General features: G+C 49.2%; 1 protein-coding gene across 2 annotated transcripts in view; it reads left to right on the plus strand.

Moving 5' to 3' along the window:
- ZNF536 (zinc finger protein 536) overlaps positions 1–17,818 on the plus strand; it is a gene marked incomplete at both ends in the record, with an annotated part of 235,187 nt that overhangs the window by 56,654 nt on the left and 160,715 nt on the right. The gene's annotated exons all lie outside the window — the stretch shown is intronic.

A 17,818-nucleotide genomic window follows, 5' to 3' on the forward strand; every position in this document is an offset into this window, starting at 1 on the left:
TCAATTGACCCCCCACCCTCAAGAAAAAAATAAAAAGGTCTGCTCTCAGACCTCTCAGAGGGCCTCCCTCCCTCCCCTTAATCGGTGGATGTGGCTGGGCAGTGGGCTGGCTCATGCCCTATGAGATGTATTTTCTGGAAATGGTTCTAAGAGTCTGATGGCCACAAGCTCTGGGTCAGAATGAGTGTGAAAGTCATTGTTTCTGGTTGGAGCAGAAAAAAGTGAGCACGAGAAGGTGGCCTGCAGGTGGGAAGGCCGGGCCTGCTGCTCTGCCCAGCACCACTCAGCCTGGGACTTGGTTTTGCTCTTGCACGAACACCAGCTTTTTGCTTGACTTCTAGAGGGCCCCCACACTCCTACACTGCAGCCCCTCTGAACTGGGCTCCCACAAGTGCAGCCCCTGCTGTCCCTTTGTCTCCATCTGTCTAGGCCATGTCATGGGCACTCTGCGAAGTCCCCAGAGTCCTGTCTCAGGGCTCAGAGTCCTTGACTCCAGTCTGCTTGGCCCTCTGCAGCTATGTGAGCCTAGACTGGGGGTTCTACCTCTGTATGCTGTGGTGTTCCCGTCTGTACAGTGGGGAAAAGAACACATTCTACCTGATCAGAGGTAGCTGCTGTCACCATAATCATAGTCTTCACCCATTGTAACACTGGCTGGGTTGTATTTCATCATCATGAAATACTTGCTGTGTGTTTATTTGGCCCACCCACGTGCATTTTGGGCTCCTTCAGTGTGCCTTTTTCAGCCTCTGCTGGATGCCCTAGCACCCACTGCAGCAGCAACCTCTGAGGCTTCAGATGAACCCCGGATTCCTTAGGCTCAGCTGCATGGCACGAGTCCCTGGTGCATGGTATGGAAGCAGACCCCAAAGGGCTTCTGTCCTGCTACTTAAAGGGAGCCTTAGAAGTCAGAGAAGGACACAGAGATGTGCCCTGAGCAGACCAGAGTGGGAAGGAGTAGTGGGTTCCGTCACCCCATTCTCTGTGTTCAAACTTCTCGCAGACAAATGAGGACTGTGGGGAGAGTGGGGTGCCTTACTAGGGCCGGTGGTGCTAACAGTGGGAGAGCCCAGATGCCTGCTCTAGGGCCCATGTACTGGTGGGCAGCCTCTACGGGCCAGCCTGCCCCCTATGTGCCCTCCATGCGGGTCTCCCCAGCCTGTGCCTGGAACGGAGCACACACCAGCCACATCTGCTGGCTGGTGACTTAACTCACATCTAAGCAAATGCTGGGGGCACCAACCGTGCGAAAATGGAGGCCAGAAAGTCAACTGTGTTTCCCGTCACTGGGTCAGAGCAGCTTTCTCCTCAGAAAAACCCTACAAAGAAAGCCCCGGAGGAGATAATAGCGGTGTCTTTCACAATGGAAAGGTCAAGCAACATGTGTTTATTGAGTGACTCCGTGGGCCTGGCCTTCGCCCGGCTTTGTAGGTGATTATGAGACAGGCAGGCCCACAGGGCACTCTTGGTAAGCAGGCTGGAGTCAAAACACATGGGAAAAGCTAGCGAGCCTCCCAGAGCAGCAGGACATTGTGTAGAAATGTCCAGAAAAGATTCAGAGGTGGGGGTGTCATAAAGAGACTGAGAGGGAGGTTGGGTGGGAAGACTTGGCAGAAGAGAAAAAGGAGGAGGTGGCATTCCACACCTGGAGGAAACAGGTGAGTGTCAGGTGTGGAAGGTGAGAGGGCCACAGGGCAGGCTGATCTCAGGGAGGTTATTGGGGTCCCCTTGCTGGGCCTTGCCACCAAGCCCTGGGATGGTAGGCGTCCGGTTGTGCAGGTCCCTGGTCTCTCTCGTCACTGCCCTTCCTGCTGAGGCCGCTTTGAAATTTGACTAAGGTTGGAAGCACGTGTTTCAGCGTTTCTGGATGCAATTTGGTATTATAGCAAAGAATCAAAGGATACTTGCTATCACTTTAAAGTATATTTCTCTCCCTCTTCCTCTGAGCACCTGACCCCACAATCATCGCCGACTTTGAAATAATAGGCCCGTCATAATTATGAGAATTAGTCTGGAGACTTCTGCCTTATTTGCTCAACTGAGGTTGAACAGGCTGTCTTTCAAGGTGGAAAGGGTGTCCGGGATCAGCTTGGCTGAGAGGGAAATGCAGAACGGGGCTGCAGGCCGGGGGCAGCCAGGTAGTGTGGGTGCAGGGATGGGGGGGGCAGCTGGGGAGGAAGCACCCCCTGCCCAATACATCAGCCACTTGTCCTGAGCACCCTGGACCCATCCTTCTGAGAGGACGGTTTCTCAGGAGAAACTGGAGACTAGGGTTATGTATATAATGTCCTGAATTTTGAAATGTTAAAACAATTTAGCAGATGAAAACACTGTGTGCTGAATGTTGGGGATGCCCATCACATATGTTCCAGAAGTGGAAACAGAGGCCCAGGCTTGGAAGAGGAACTGGGCTGAGTCATTAAGGTACTGGACACTCATGGCCCTTCAGTCTCTGGGTCCGAGCACCCCCAGGTGTCTTGTCCACAGAGGTCATATGAGGACCCTTCTGCCCGGCCCGACTGCCTGCTTCTTTCAGTTCCTGCTTGCCCTTGACCAGGTGCCAGCAGCCTCTCTGTGACTTTGAGCCTCTGCTGCAAAGCCTGGTTCTGTCAATGCTTCGAACACATGGGATGGGGCTCTGCCATCACCTGGCAGCACAGGTGGCACCTGGAACCTCCCTTTCTAGGCATGGGCAGGGTCATGGGGCGGCTCTGGCACAGGCGGAGGAGGCCTGGGCTCGCACGGAGCTTGGCTCCCGTGTCCTTATGGGGTATTAAAGGAAGTGCGTGAGAGTTAATGCAGAACTCTTTCTTTGACTTAATTTATTATAATATATGTGGCTAAAATGTAGATCACTCTGCTGTTTTGGATCTCCGTTTTGATTCCCAAAATTGCAATCATGATAGGTGGATTATAAGCGTGCTTTAACATACAGATGAGGAAATGTATTCCTGTGCAATTTTCCCCTAAGGAGAAGTGAGAGGATAAGGGGCAGGAGTTTTGAATAACCTTGCAACATTTAGTTGTCTCTCTCGGTTATGGGATAGAAATTAGCATTGCAGGACGATGTGCTGTGTGAATGTGGCTCTGCTTTGAATATTAGTGTGGAAGGGTTTACAAAGGGGATGGGGAAGCAGTTTTCCATATTAAAGAAAAATGCACCAGTATCTACTCGAGCAAAGTGGTGTCAGCTTGTCAAATGGTTATTAGTCATGCAAAACATAGTGAGTGCCTACTATGTACCTGATGCCTAGCTAGGAGCTGGGGGTGCCACGGTAAACCAGACAGACCACTCGTCTGCTGGGGACCAGAGCTCCAGCAGTAAATATATGAACAGCGCCCGCTCAGGGTTAGCTGGGGGCCAAGAGAAAGCCTGGAGGGCGGGGGTTTTAGGCTGAGGGAAGAGAACAAGCATCATGCACATGGGAAGCCAGTGAGGTGGGACACCACCAAGAACATATGTCGGGGCGGCCTTCTTCCTCAGGCCCAGAAACTTAGCAGAAGTACCAGGCAGAACAAATGGCCTGGTGTGCAGCCCGGGACCTGGACACTGCTTTCTCCCCAGCGTGGTCCAGGGCCTCTTTGTCGGTGTCATACACACCTGCCAGTTTCTGGGGTGGGGGTCCTGAGAGCTCCTTGCTGGCTGCAGAACAGAACCCCATCTCTGTGTGGACGTCACTCTGGCTGGGCAGGGAGGACCCTGCCCTGGGAGGGGGGACAAACATGGATGCTGGTGTGGCAGGTGAGATTCAGGGAAGCCACGTTCTCCCCTGGGGGAGTCAGGCTCTGGCAGGGGAGAACCCTGTCTCAAGAGAGCCTGGAGGAGAAGCAGTTAGGCACCCCCGGGAGCAGTGAGCTGGGCTGACAGAGGGCAAGGTGGTGGGGACTGAAGCCACACAGAGCTCAGAGCTACCTGTGTCCACATCCCCCCTTCCTTCCAGGAGAGCTTGCAGCAGCCTCTGCCCACTCAGCTCAGGCCGCCTGTACTGAAGTTAGGGGGACGGGCAGGTCAGAGGAGGCGAGTTAAGAACTTAAAGAAAAAAGGGGACCTCCTTTGATGACACAGTCACGGACTGTCTTACCCAACCCCACAAAGCCATTCATTCAGTCCTTTATTCACGTGTTCAGCCGGTGAGTCGCGGTATTTACCAAGCGCTCATCATGCGCCAGGAGGTCTTAGGGACACAGAGTGAGAAAAACAGACTCCAGCCCAGCCCTCAGAGTATAGGTAGGTCAGGAGGAGACAGAAACCCGGCAGGCATGCTGAGCACAGACTCTGTCCTGGAGGTTATATTTTGAAGTGATCAGGGTAGGCCTGACTTAGCCTGGAGTCAGAGAATGTCTTCCAAGAAAGATACATTGGAGCCAACCCTTAAGAATGAGTGGGGTTAACTGAGCAAGATGGAGGTGGTAGGGCTGGGCTGGAGTTTGAGGTTTTGTTTCTGGTAGAGGACCAGGGTCAGTCAGTGAGAAAGTTCTCACCTTCCTCCTCCTGGAGGCCCTGGAGGCCTGACTTGGGACAGGCTGGGACAGGAGTGCATCTCTGTGGCCTGCTTATGCGTTGAAGAGGGAAGGTCCAGCTCAGACGCATCACTGGACAGTTCAAGTTCTAGAACTCTTGCCCAGCACTGAGTGTGCTTCCCTGGGACTGGACAGGAGTGAGTCCGAAAGTCTCTGGGGCACAGAGCAGAGGAGCCTGCTGGTCTGTGGTCTGGATGAGGGTTCTCAAGATGTCTGCCCACTGCCTCCCTGTCCGGTGCGGGAGGAAGGTTGAGCTGCAGAAAGTGCTGTGTGCTCTGATCCCTCCCTGTCACATGAGTGCTCCACTCCCCCGCAGGTCCTCCTCCCCACCCCACTGACACACCTTCAGGGCTGTTGGCAGTAATTCTGCTGTGTCTAGGACGTGCTGAGGACATGTGCCAAATAAGCCATCAGTTTGGGATGAAAAAAAGGTGGAGTCGTATTGATGGACTTCCTGCCACTTGGGGCCGGGGTTGCTTTGCACGTGGGAAATGATCTTCCTCTTACAGAACGCGTCTCCATGAGGGGGAGGAGCACAGCAGTGCAGTGAACAGGCACATTTTCCCTGCCCCCCCTTACATGCAGCCGCCTGGATTACAGTTTCCAGCATGTCATGCTGAATGGGCTGGAGTGGGGGGGTCAGCTGGGAGAGGGCTAGAGAGATTATGTAGATGGATACATGGAGGAGGGATGAAGTAGGGATGAGACACATGTGGTGAGAGAGGCTGCAGGTTAAGGACACGCAGAGAGGCTGCCACTGGGACTTTAGCATTTTGGCAGAGACAACAGCAGCTGTTATCTTGAACTTGTGGTGGATTATATGGTACATTTCAGTGTTGGGTCTCTCCCTCGGTCCCAGCTCTCGGGGACCCACCCAACCCCTTTGCTGTAGTTCCTACCAGAAGGTGCCTTGGCGAGCTTTCAGGCCTCCATCACCCTGCTCTGGGCTGAGCCTACCTGACTGGGCATTGACCCATGAGGGGATGGGTAATTTGGGGAGTTATATTGGGAATCTGTTCATTGAAATCCTGTCTTTTCTCGCTGTACACCAATTAATAAGAGTCTGCTTTCTTTGCCTTTGTGGGCACAGATGGCCAGACCCTTTTAGATGTACCCTAACAGTTTGGGGCCCCTGGGTACCCCGTGGTTTTACCTGGTTCCATTTCCAGTTTTGGATCATGGATCCTCCTGGGACTGTGGGGAGTGAGGCTCCCTAGAAGGACCCCTGTGGTGATCCAGTACATGCATCATCACTGCTGGCTTATCCTGGTTCTGTGAGTATTTTGGACCCAAATCTACCAGCTGCCCTTTCCTCACGGCACCTCCTTTGGTCTTCATGAACGGATGCAACATGGGTGCCATTTTTCCCACCTCACCAAGTATTGGAGGCTGGGTGGCCCAGGGGTCGTTTCCCCCGCACACAGCTCTGTGGGGCAGGGTGAGACTGGAGCCCAGAGCCAGCTGCCTGGATGCCAGCGACTGTCCCCCCCTCCCCAGGACTCAAGATCTTTCAAAGCCCCTGTCTCATGGAACCCTTGGATTCCTTTGTGATAAGTGCCGTTATCCAATTATTATCCAGTTTTACTAACAAGGAAAGTAAAGTTCAAGGAGCTTCAGATTCAAACTCAGATCTTGGACTCAAGCAAACCTGTTTGGTTGGTGTGTTGGTGTTCTAATGCCCAAGGCCCCCTTCAGCCCGGGCAGTCTATGCACGCTCCCGAGGTTCTGCAGACACTTTGCTCCAGATCCACAGGCCCCTTCCCCTAAAGTAGGGCTGCCAACCTGTCCCCTCCTTTTGAGGGCTCCTTGGAGGATGTGTTCATCTTGTTTAGTCAGTCTCTTATCCCTGGTCAAGATTCCTTTGGATTAAACTGTGGGATTCCCAAAGTCTGGAAAGATCCCTTTGAGAAATTTATCAATACTTAATACTTTCATCTGTGAGCAAAGGAAGAATTAGCAAACTTGCCCTTCCTGTGAGAAGCTGCTCTCCAGGAAGCTAGTCCTGCCTGGAGCTAGGGTCAGTTAGTTTATTCACATATTATTCATTCACCTGTGTGTTGGGTGAGTAGTGGTTGGCCACCTACTATGTGCCTTCGTGGGTGTGAGGGAAGCCCCAGCCTTGTCCTCTGCAGGTTGCAACAGGAAGCCCAGCCTTAGAGAAGAGCACAGCCGGCTCTCCCCCTGCCAGGCGAGCTGATGGGGGCCCCCTAAGGATGTGACTGGGGACTCGCTGAGGTTGAGAACATGGTCTGATGTATGATGGAGAAAAAGCTCTCTCATGGGTCTATCAAAGGAAAATAAACTTGCCAGTTTAGAGATATCAAAAATAAATTCAGGCTTTTGCCAATCTCTGCAAGGTGGGAAGCCAACGACAACTTTGCTGAAAGTGTCACTGTCATGTTGGCTGAAGTCCATGCCTTTCCAGCAACCTGGGCATCAGGTGGCCAGGACAATGACTCAGGCAGGAGGCCGTTCCCTCTGACGTGGCTCCGGCTTTGTTTTGCTGCAGGTACCAAGACAATGAACAGTGGGGGTAGCCTCAACTGTCTCCTTGGCTCCTCCACTCTGTGGCCTCAGCCAAGACCTAAGGTTTTGTCCTTTGGAGAGCCACCAGCCTGGCAGCATTTCTCTAGAAAGATCTATCTGTTGTAACGGGCAGAGCTAGATCAATTTTTTTTTTTTGGCCAATTTTTATGTCAGCTAAGGTATTTATTATTGCAAGGTATTGAAGGCTTCAGTGTGCACTAAATATATATTTTTTAATGTTGATCCTATGGCAGTTTTCGTCTGATAAAGGTTCTCAAATTAAAAAGGGCTAGGTAAGTCACTGCAGCTCAAAAATGGCAGTAACTTCAGAGCTGGCAATTGACACTTGTTTTCTGCCACTGTTTACTCTTCAATAAAAAATGCATATTTACCATAGCAACCTCCTGATCACGTGGTGCCCTGTCTTACCCGCTACCCTCTAAAACAGAATAGCTTCTTAAAGAAACACACACATCCTAATGTGTATGCTTTTCAGATGCAAAAATGTGTTCTTTATAAGAAAGCCCTCTTTCCTGGGATTTAATGCTAATAAACATGTCATCTTACAGAAATCATTTTGGTCCCATGTCTTAAATTTTAGGATGTTCATTCTGGAAATCAAAATAAAATTACTGTTGGAGGAGCTTTTGATTATCTTGAGAGTTTGCCAATTATTTATTTTAATACGGTTCTCAATATATATAATATATATTTGCATTTATACTCACATATATACACATACATACATATATATATATATTTCCCCAAACAACAGCCATTAGTATCGTTTGGAAGAGAGTTTGGTGTAGATTCTAATGACCTGCCGCTTCATCTGTGATTAAAGATTGTCATCTATGCGAAGCTCAATTGCAGCCTGAATTGTTTTTCACTGTTAACTTGGGAAATTGCCTGGGTTGTCAGAGCTTTGGAGAAACTGCACTCCTCACGACGGGAACATGAGCCCTCATCCTGGCCCTTGTGCATGTGTCTGGATCCATAGGTAGGAGCTGAGGGGAAGACAAGGGGACCCTGAAGTCTCTGGTCTCTGCTCTCTCATCCACCCCCCCCCCCCAGTGCTTGCAACAACGTGTCCCTTTGGCAATATTCATGTTAAAAGCCACTATTAATTGGAGCCTATCCTGCACCAGGCACTGTGCTCAGTGAATTATTCCGACTCTCCCCTGTTGCTGATAAGGAGACAGACCTCAGAGAGGTTATGCCACTTGCCCAGAGTTACACTCCAAGAATTGCTGGGACTCGAGTTCGGCCTGAAGCCTTTGGGCTGCAAACTCTTCCCCCTTAATATGTCACTTGAACCTTTCTGTTCAAGCCTGAAAAGACCAGTGGGGACTGGACAGAGCCACCTTTAGAGGAAGGGCAGTGGGTGCACTTGCTTCTGGAATGTTCTCCAGAGAATCTGCAGGGCTTTGGTATCAGCAGAGATTGGGGAGCGCCTGTGCCCCCACACCCTGGTTTCCACCTGTGTGCTGGGTCCCTGTGAATGCCACTCAGGAGAGGGCTGTGAGTCTGTGTGGCCATAGTCCTGGTCGGTGCCCCCTGGGGCATCGCAGAGGGCTGGGCTTGGGGGCGCTTCTCATCCGGGCTGGGTGGATTTTAAAATTCCTTCCAGCCACATGCAGACCAATCTGAAAAACAAGAACATATTGTGGCGCTGTTATGCTTAGTGGCTTTGGGGGAAAATCCGATTGTGGAGCGAGGCAGGGCTTTCTGCGGTGAAGTGGCAATATGACCCGAACTCGGAGGAGGAGGGTTGCCGGACCCCAGGCCCCGGCTAGCCTATCCCACCGCAGCGTGCCCACCAGCCGCTTCATAATTGTCCATCCAGAGTGTCTCCATGCTGCCTTAATAGATTATTTAAAATGGTGCGTGTGCCTCCACGCACCCTCCAGCCGGCCCGGACTGTACGTAGTCACAGGCGGGGAGAGGTAATTGCTTATCATGTATCTCTTTGTTCCAGACACTTTTATAAAAGAGTATGTATTATGTATGGTGTGACCTTCAAATGTCAGGAATGTGTTGTGCAATAAACTGTCAATATTTGTGGTTATAAGGTACTAGATGACTTTTACAATAATTGGAACGGCTATATTAAAAGCTTGGATCACTCAGCTGGTTAAAGAGAAAGACACAGGCCAGCGTTCATCAGGGACCTGCCTTCTGCCAACGATTAAATGAAAGATATTGCAAGGTGCTTAAGATGTCTTCTTTGTTTAAAAAAGAGTATGGCAAAACACGCCTCCAGGGGAGGTGTTATCTCCCAATCATTCCTTCTCCTCTCAACGTGCTCAAATCCCAGGAGAAAACTCAGCCCCACAAGTTATGGCGACTGACCAAGTGCATATTAAAACCGATCAGTCCAGCTCGTTCTCTATGTCATTTAGGTAAGGATTCCTTGAAACACACCAGCCGTCAAAGAGATCGCCTTCAACCTCCTCTCAGCCCCCACGCCACCCATCCATGAGGGGGCTGTAAATTATCATAAGAGGAACTTAAAAGCTATAGGGCTTTTTTAAGGGAAATAAATTATGTAGACATCTTTTGGGAATTTATACTTTATGGTAAATAGAGGCTTCTTTTTTTTTTTAAGAAAGGAATAATTTAAATTATGAAAAAGAGAAAGGAAAAACAAATATTTTGCAATAATTACAATAGTCAGTAGGGCATAGATTACTTTAAAAAATACATGTTTTGCTGTATCTTCATGCTGATGGAGGCTATTTCTTCTGGTGACAGTGAGATCTTTTTTAGCCAACACGTGGGTAAATGAGAAAGTGGGAGATGCCTCAACCACACACACCCATTTTCTGTAAAGCTCACTTAGGCCTTGCTGATTGTAAGTGTGTTTGTAGTTCCTTTACCTGAATGGAAAGAGAACTGGGAGAAACCTGCGGTCACCTCCTCCAGGAAGCCTCCCTGGTCACCAATCATGACCTGTCCACCCTGCTGCTGGCATCATACTCTAGCCCTTGGAGGCACTGGGCACTTTGGGACAATTCTGGTATTTTTCTGGGGTCAGGTGCTCCCGGGGTATTCAGAGCAGTTCTTGCTGTCACAAGCCTCTGAACTCCAGTTTGCTGATTCTTTCATTTGTTGAAAAAAGTTGTATTGAGCACAGCTATGATCTACCACGTGCCGATAGATGTCAAACAGCAGTACATGGCTCCTGTGGGTGTGGTGCTCCCGGTCCAGGGCAGGGAAGGCCGAAAGCAAACAGATATATAGGCCAGTTAAGTGTCTCCTGAGGGTGACAGTTGCTGTGAAGGAAGGAAGAGGAGGGAAAGCGTGCTGGGAGCAGGAGTCAGGAGACTCCTGACAGCGGGAGATGCTGCATTTCTCCCAAGAGGTGACTTTGAGACTGAAGCCTGAATTTGCGTGAATTCTGAGGGAAGAGAACTCCAGGTGGAAGGGTACGCAGAGCCCTGGGGGGGGGGGGGAACCAGTGAGGAGGGCTTGAGGTCTAAGAGCCTGGCAGGGATTCAGGTGGAGGCAGGGTGAGGTCAGAGCAGGGGTGAGGGCTGCTGAGGCAGGGGTTAGAGGAGGAACTGGGGGTCATTCTAAAGAAACATGAATCTTTTGGCCAGGAGGACTCCCCGCACAAACCAGTCTTTTGGGCCGGGCTTCTGCAGAAGGAGTCTCCTGCCTGGTTCCCCTCACGCAGGCCAGTTCATAGCTGATCCTGTCCTGTACACTGGTGCACCCTGAGAGTCTCCAGGATGGGCCCCAGCTCACCGCTGGTGATCAGACCAGAGAGAAGAGATGGGGTATGCAGAGCCTCTTACCAGATGAGCCCCAAATCTGCCTGCTCATCCACAGTCCCAGGCCCCAGACTGGGGATTAAAAGTCCCCATAACCAGTCCACAGCCGGCCCTGAGGCCTCAGAAAGCTGGTGACCCCAGGGTCACAGAGGATGTTGTCAACAGCAGCTTCATCACAGAGACCAAGGCCCCATGGGTGGCCCAGTCACCAGCAGGGGGGTTCCACACACTCCCCTGGCAATTAGGAAAGGGCTCTGGGCTTGGTAAAACCAGAAACACATTTGGCCCACAGTGCTTGATTTTGAAGCCCTTGTGTATTTTAAGGGAAATTTAATCCATGTGTTTCTGATTCATTTTCACTTAACTCATCAAAATGTTGCTTTAGAGAAGCTATTTGAGATCCTAGTATCTTACTCTTTTCCTCCAAATTTTAGCCTTTTAATGACCTATTTCCCCAGTTCCAGAAATCCTGTCTTGCCGAAAGCAAATGGAGCTCTGGACAGATTTGGGCTTGGGTCAGCGAGAAAAGACAGCAATGGAGAACCCCCCACCTCCCATCCCTACATGGGCGTCAGCTCACCAGGGTGCCCCAGCCCTGCTCCTGGTAACCCAAAGGGAAGCCGCTGCTGCCTGCTTGAAAGTGGACATCCTTTTCTAAAATAGCTTTCTATTTAAACAAATACTTTTGCCAATCCATATTAATGCTTAACTGCTTCACATGACTATATATGGCCATCATAAACCAGAGAACTTTGATGAAACAACAGAGACACCAAATTAATACTGACCCAAGGCACGAGTTATGTCTTCCAAGAGTTAAGTGGAATTGTTTACAGTAATGTTGTAATTTTTGTGCATACCATTAATTAAAAATTGTTTTTTAAATAAATGCCGTTTATTACTTAACCAGGAATCTCTACCACAGTAATCACTGTTTTATTAGAGTTTGTTAATTTCAGTTTTTAAAATAAGGGAAAGCGTTAGACTTTTAAGGGAACTATATGTTTCTTTGGACTTTCTCCAAGGTGTCAGTTATTTCTGCTCCCCTAAAAAGATTTGTGAAATATTGGTATATGCAGGCAAAGAAATTAAGAAGAAAGATGTGGGGTTTTTTTTAGCATCCTTCTTACCCCTAAACTCTACAAATAGTTTTTTTTTCTTTATTAATGAAGTAAGAGCCATGCTTTTGAGATGTTCTTTGCACAAGTCACACTTTCAGAATTAACGGCACAGTTTATCTGGGAAAATGTATTTACTGTTACACGAGATGTTCCCTAGAAGTTAAAATCCCACAGCGTTTTAGGGCCTCCCTGGTGGTGCAGCGGGTTGAGCACAGTGCTGTGAAGCTGTCCACAGCCTCTGCAGCACAGGTTCGATTCCTGGCTGGCCGGGGAGATACCCACATGGCGCAGCAGACCTCTCCTGACTCGCCCGCTGCTCCCCTCAGCAGTGTATTTCCTCAGTCTGCCTGTTCTGCTCCCCACTCTGTCTCTGGTGAGTCCTCTCACCCTCCCACGCCTCTGGCCTATACCCCAGCTCTTGTATAAATAAATAAAATATATAAAAAAAATCCCATAGCATTTTTTATCACAAAGTAGAAAATGCCCAGGCGGCTATGTTTTAAGTGAGTCTGCTGGGATAACTCTCCATTTCCTGTATAGAATCATCATTCTCATCATCCACTATAAATTTTTTAATGGAAATCTTTCCAAAACATAGTTTTGGGGGTGTGAATTTTAAGGCTGCCTGGCAGTTAGGATGAAGTGAGAACTGATAATACGTAATTTAAAAAGAAGCCTCTCTGCTTTCTCTTTTTCTGTCTCACTTTGCTCGTTTGTTCTCTCTCTGACTCTTGCTCTCTTTCATCCTGTGAATTAATAGGATTACCTGGAAGATTGGCCATAAACCCAGAAGACCTCATCAGTGGGTTTACTTTTCTTAATCAATTACTGATTCCCTCCCACAACCAGCCTCTCAAATCTCTGACTTAACGGAACCAAGACTTAGTTCTCACTCATGCCATGTCTGGGGCAGGGCAACCTGCATCCACCTGCTGATTCAGGCACCTAGGAGCCTCCTCTCTGTGCTTTTGTCCTCTGAACACTTGTGTTGTGAGGCTGTGGTAAGTGAGGGAGGCAGCCGCACCTCCCCTCCATGTTGCCTCCAGACACTGGGCAAAACCAGTCACGTGGCTTCCACTCAGTGCAAGGGAAGTCAGCACATACAAGGGTATGCCGGTTATTTAGCAGAACCTTCACAGTGATTTCCTCCTGACACCTCTCGTTTCTTATATGACTGTAGGGTGAGGCTAGGTTTGGTGGATGAAAGGCCAGGAAGGGGCCTCCCCCGGTGGCGCAGCGTTTGAGCGCTGGGCCGCAAAGCTGCCTGCAGCCTCTGCAGCGCCAGTTCGATCCCTGGCCGCTGGTGAGGGTCCCACATGGTGCCACAGACCTCTCCTGCCACGCCCGCTGCTCCCTTCAGCAGTGTATTTCGTTGGTCTGCCTGTTCTGTTCCCCGCTCTGGCTCTGGTGAATTCTGTCACCCTCCTGCACTTCTGACTGTACCCAGTGCTTGTATAAATAAATAAATAAATCTTTAAAAAAAAAAACAAACAGAAAGGCCAGGATGGAGGCAGTGGATGAAGACAGACTGGGCTGGGATACCCATCCCAGCAAAGAAATTAATTGCTGGGGCTGAAAGACCTGGGAGGTGCATTCCCCCTGGGGGAGATGGTACCAAGGGTCAATGGAAGCATGATGGGTTGGCCTCAAGACAGCCAGGCATTATGAACTCAGGAGAAGGTTCTGATTCCTGGGTCAACCATCTTGGCAAACAAGGCCATTTTATTTATTTTTATAATTTTTTAAAATATTTATTTATTTATGCATACAAGAACTGGGGTATAGGCCAGGGGTGTGGGGGGTGAGAGGATTCACCAGAGACAGAGCGGGGAGCAGAACAGGCAGATTGACTGAAATACACTGCTGAGGGGAGCAGCGGGCGAGGCAGGAAAGGTCTGCTGCGCCATGTGGTAGCTTCCTGGCCAGGGATCAAACTCATGCTGCAGTGGCTGCGGATAGCTTTATTGGTTGCATCTTAACCCCTTGTGCCACCAGGGAGGCCCCACACCTATTTTAAATATGTATCAGGGAAGCTACCAGGGCATCAGGACCAGGGTTCAGGGTCAGACTCTATCCTTAAAGCACAACATTATTTCATAAACCAAGTTTTTAAAGTACAAACATATTATATATGAGTAAGATTCAGTCTACAATGAGACATCTAAAAATTCAAATTATATTTGGGTACAGCCAGACAGGTCACCTCTGAGATGGCTTCAGTACTTATATGTCTCTAAGCCTCCGACCCTTTGTTTGGTTGATGGTGAGGATTCTAAAGTGATCCATGGCCATTTTTAATTTCTGACTCCTCCTTTAGTCCACAGGGGCAGGACCTCCCTCATCTGCCCTTGGGGATGGCAGTGGGCCTTCATGTCACCTAGACCCAGGCCAACCTTGGAACAAGCAAATGGAAGTATTAGAGGCATGGTTTCTGACCTTGAGGAGACATATTAGAAAGGCCAGTTCTCTGACAACTGACCCTGCCAATATCACGTTCTTGAAACATAACTTGAAATATCGAGCCCCTCTCCTTTTTCAGCAAACTACTCTCAGCTTGTAGGAGCAGGAGAAAGCTTGTTTATCCAGAGGGGCTACACATACAGCCTGTGTCTTCTGGAAAACTCCTGTGCCCATGTAGGACATCTGTTTCTGAAGAATAAAGTTCACATCATCTAGCAGGGTCAGGAAAAGAGACTGGACCTCAAGATCTTATTCCCATTCACATCCTGCCTTTGAGGCCCCTGGGCACACCCCGGCTGCGTCTGTGTTAGGCAAGGAGCCTGTGGCCAGCTGCTCCCAAGCCCGGGGCGTCTCTAGGAGTCTCAGGGCTGTCTCTTCCTTCACATGTCAGCAGGGAGTGGCAGATAAGTTTGAGCTTGACCTCTGTCCACAAGTCCGCCTCCTGTCTCTACCCAGCCCACTTCACAAAAGTATCTGATTAGAGGGAGGAGATACTGCATGTTGCAGGAAAAGGAATTTTTTTTTTTTAAACTTCAGCCAGTTCACAAAAGGTCTGATAAAGGATCATAGTGTTACCTCTTATAATGCTTCTTTCTTTGTACCACCTGTTTCTGGGGTTGCTGGGGAAGGGGCTGGTCTGTCTTGTTGGCAAAGTAGGAGGCAGGCAAATCCTCAGGACTCTATCCTGGGGCGTCTCTCAAGATAGCTGTCTGTGCTTTCATCCATGGCTCAACCTCGAGTGAGCCTCTTGGGCTCTCAGTATTGCTGGGCCACCTGTGTGCCCTGTGTTCCCCACCGCCCATCCGGACGAGGCCTGGACCCCCAGGCAGGTCCCGTGCATGTGTGGCTGGGCCGGAACTTCCTCAGCTCTGGTGGACTTGGCTTCCAGTCTCTCTGGACACTTCCTGGGACCACCCACAATTCTCCTTCATGGTCGCTCTAAGTTTGTTTTTCTAGTTGGATTAGTCCAAGAGTAAACGCTATAGGCCTTCTGGTCCTCCAAAAAAACCATTCTGTGTAAAGTGAAAATTAGACTCTTAAATCTGCAAAGGAAGCTGTTTATCTTACAAATTTATTCTTTTTATTGGGCCACACATATCCAAGATAGAAAGATAAAAGAATGCACAAACAGGCGGTTGCTGGGGGGACATATAGGAAGGTTGGCTCACCAGAAACTTCTGTAAAACCTTCCAGGATGGTGAGATGGAGTCGCTGTGTGTTCATCTAGAAGGCGCCTCAATTGAGCAGCGACTCAGCAAAAGCTTCAGTTGAAATACATCCTCCATGCTCCACCCCAGCCTCCTGGACAGTCCTGCTCTGTCACAAGTGGGCTTTTAGGGGCAGGCTCCTGGGGAGATGCTCCCGTGCAGGCCACAGAGTGTGAGCACCTGCGGGAATTCAACATCCGGAGTCCACACCTGCCCACCTGCTCCATCTGGGGCACTTAGTTTTGCCTATAATTCAAATTGACAGCTGTCGGCCTCTTAACTTAAATACGGTTTCTTAACTATTACAGCGAGCACTTGGGGAGGATATTTAATCAGGGTTATTGTGATTTTAAGCTGCCCTCATGATCATACAGAAGGCAAGCGAGTGATGCTGGGAGAGCAAATGCAATCAGTGTCTGGGACGGGGGTGACCGGGCAGGAAGGTGAATACAAGGAGATGCCTTGGGGCTGACATCTGGCCGCTGTTGTCCTGAACTGTAAGCCGTCTGGCCCCTTCATGCAGAGTCTGGGATGAGCCCTGAGGACTCCGCGTGCTCTGGGCATACCTGCTGGGCAGCACAAGGGTCATGTTTGCTGTGACTTGATCACACTGCCCCATGCTGGTTTGCCAGGAGTCATCATTCGATGCAAAGTGTGGGGCATGGACCAGTAGGCTGTGGTGTGGCTGGAGGCGGGATGAAATGTGGTTCTATTTGGAGGCGCTCAGTCCTCTACCTGGGCAAAGTGATGAAGGAAAATTGCTGGGCAGTTAGGTCCTTTCAGCAGCTCTCCCAAGGATTTTAGGCAAGTCTAGGAAATTTCAAGAACTTTTCCAGGGTGTCGGTATTGCAGACATAGGCCAAACAGAGAGGACACTCCAGCCAAAGGGTTCCCACAGTTGCTGGGAGCAAACATCCAAATAAGACTCAAGTGTGTTTGCCTTTATCTTGTTCATGGCCTGTAAGTCTCTCCCTTTTGGCTCTTAGCAGGGAACACCAGGAATGAGTGTGGCAGAATAAAAGCAATTTGCAATTTCCATTGCTTGGAAGGTACAAATCTTGTTGATTCTGCTCTACGCAGAACTCAAGGTCTACTCGTTATCCCAGAGGGTCCCCTTATTCTCCCAGGGGATCTCCTGTGTGCCTGGAGGGTGGACCCCACCAGCTTCAGGAGCTGGGGTTCTGTGCCCACATGTCAGCCTGCAGCGCTTCAGGGAGGGAGGCCTTCCAGGCGGGAAGAAAACGCTAGTCCAGAGAAGGCTCGTCCCCCCTCCACTGAGACACGGATCCCCAGCTCCTGCCCTGCTCTCCAATGTCGCCTCCTTGGCAGTGTGATGTCAGGCCTCGGGGGCTGCAGTAACATATCCTCCAACCACTAGATATTTTCACAGTTTTATTTACTATTATGTCCCATCATTTCTGTGCAGAAGGCAGCCGTATGTAAATTTTATTCCATTTTCTAATGGTTTGGGTTACATAACAAATAACAGCAGGAAGGAAAATTTGTATTGATACTTTACAGAGGAAGTTCTCAAGTCACTGCACAAAGATTTAACTGCAGTGCTCTGAGTTTATGGGAGTTGTGCAGCTGAGTTTCTGCACATGACTTTGAATATGTCACTATATGTTTATCATGGGCTAATTGTGGAAGTGCATTTCCATACTTTTTCTTCTCCCTTTCATGAGATTACACCAGCCAGAGATGGGCATGAGGCTCTACAAGGAAGAAATGATCAGTTTGGGATAATTTTCTTCCCTGTCCCAAAATAGCTGTGTGTCTGCAAGTCTTAGGGACTGAGTCGAGACGCCTTGTCTTCGTTTGTGGCTTGATATAATGCAAATGAGATTTCAATCCTATAGTGAACTCTCCAGCTCGTCCATATTATAAATTAATCAGATTCAACAAACACCAACATTTTTAAACTTTTGAAAAAAAATATTTAATAGGAGCTAAGCAAAAGAAGAAATCAAACCAGCTGCTGACACAGCTGTTTCTTTTCTTGTTTAATTCAGTTCAATATAAAGGTACCATATGCTGCTTAAAATGATGATAGGAAAGATGAAATAATTTAAGAGAATAACAAGAAAATACATGAATTGTCAGCATTCTGTCAGATTTAAAGAATGAAATAGACAGGTGTAGTATTGACATGTTTAACTTTGTGTGGTGTTAGCAGTTTTGGTGCGAACCACTTCTGACATGTGCT

The sequence above is a fragment of the Talpa europaea genome, assembly GCF_964194135.1.
Source record: "Talpa europaea genome assembly, chromosome: 16".
Taxonomy (NCBI): domain Eukaryota; kingdom Metazoa; phylum Chordata; class Mammalia; order Eulipotyphla; family Talpidae; genus Talpa; species Talpa europaea.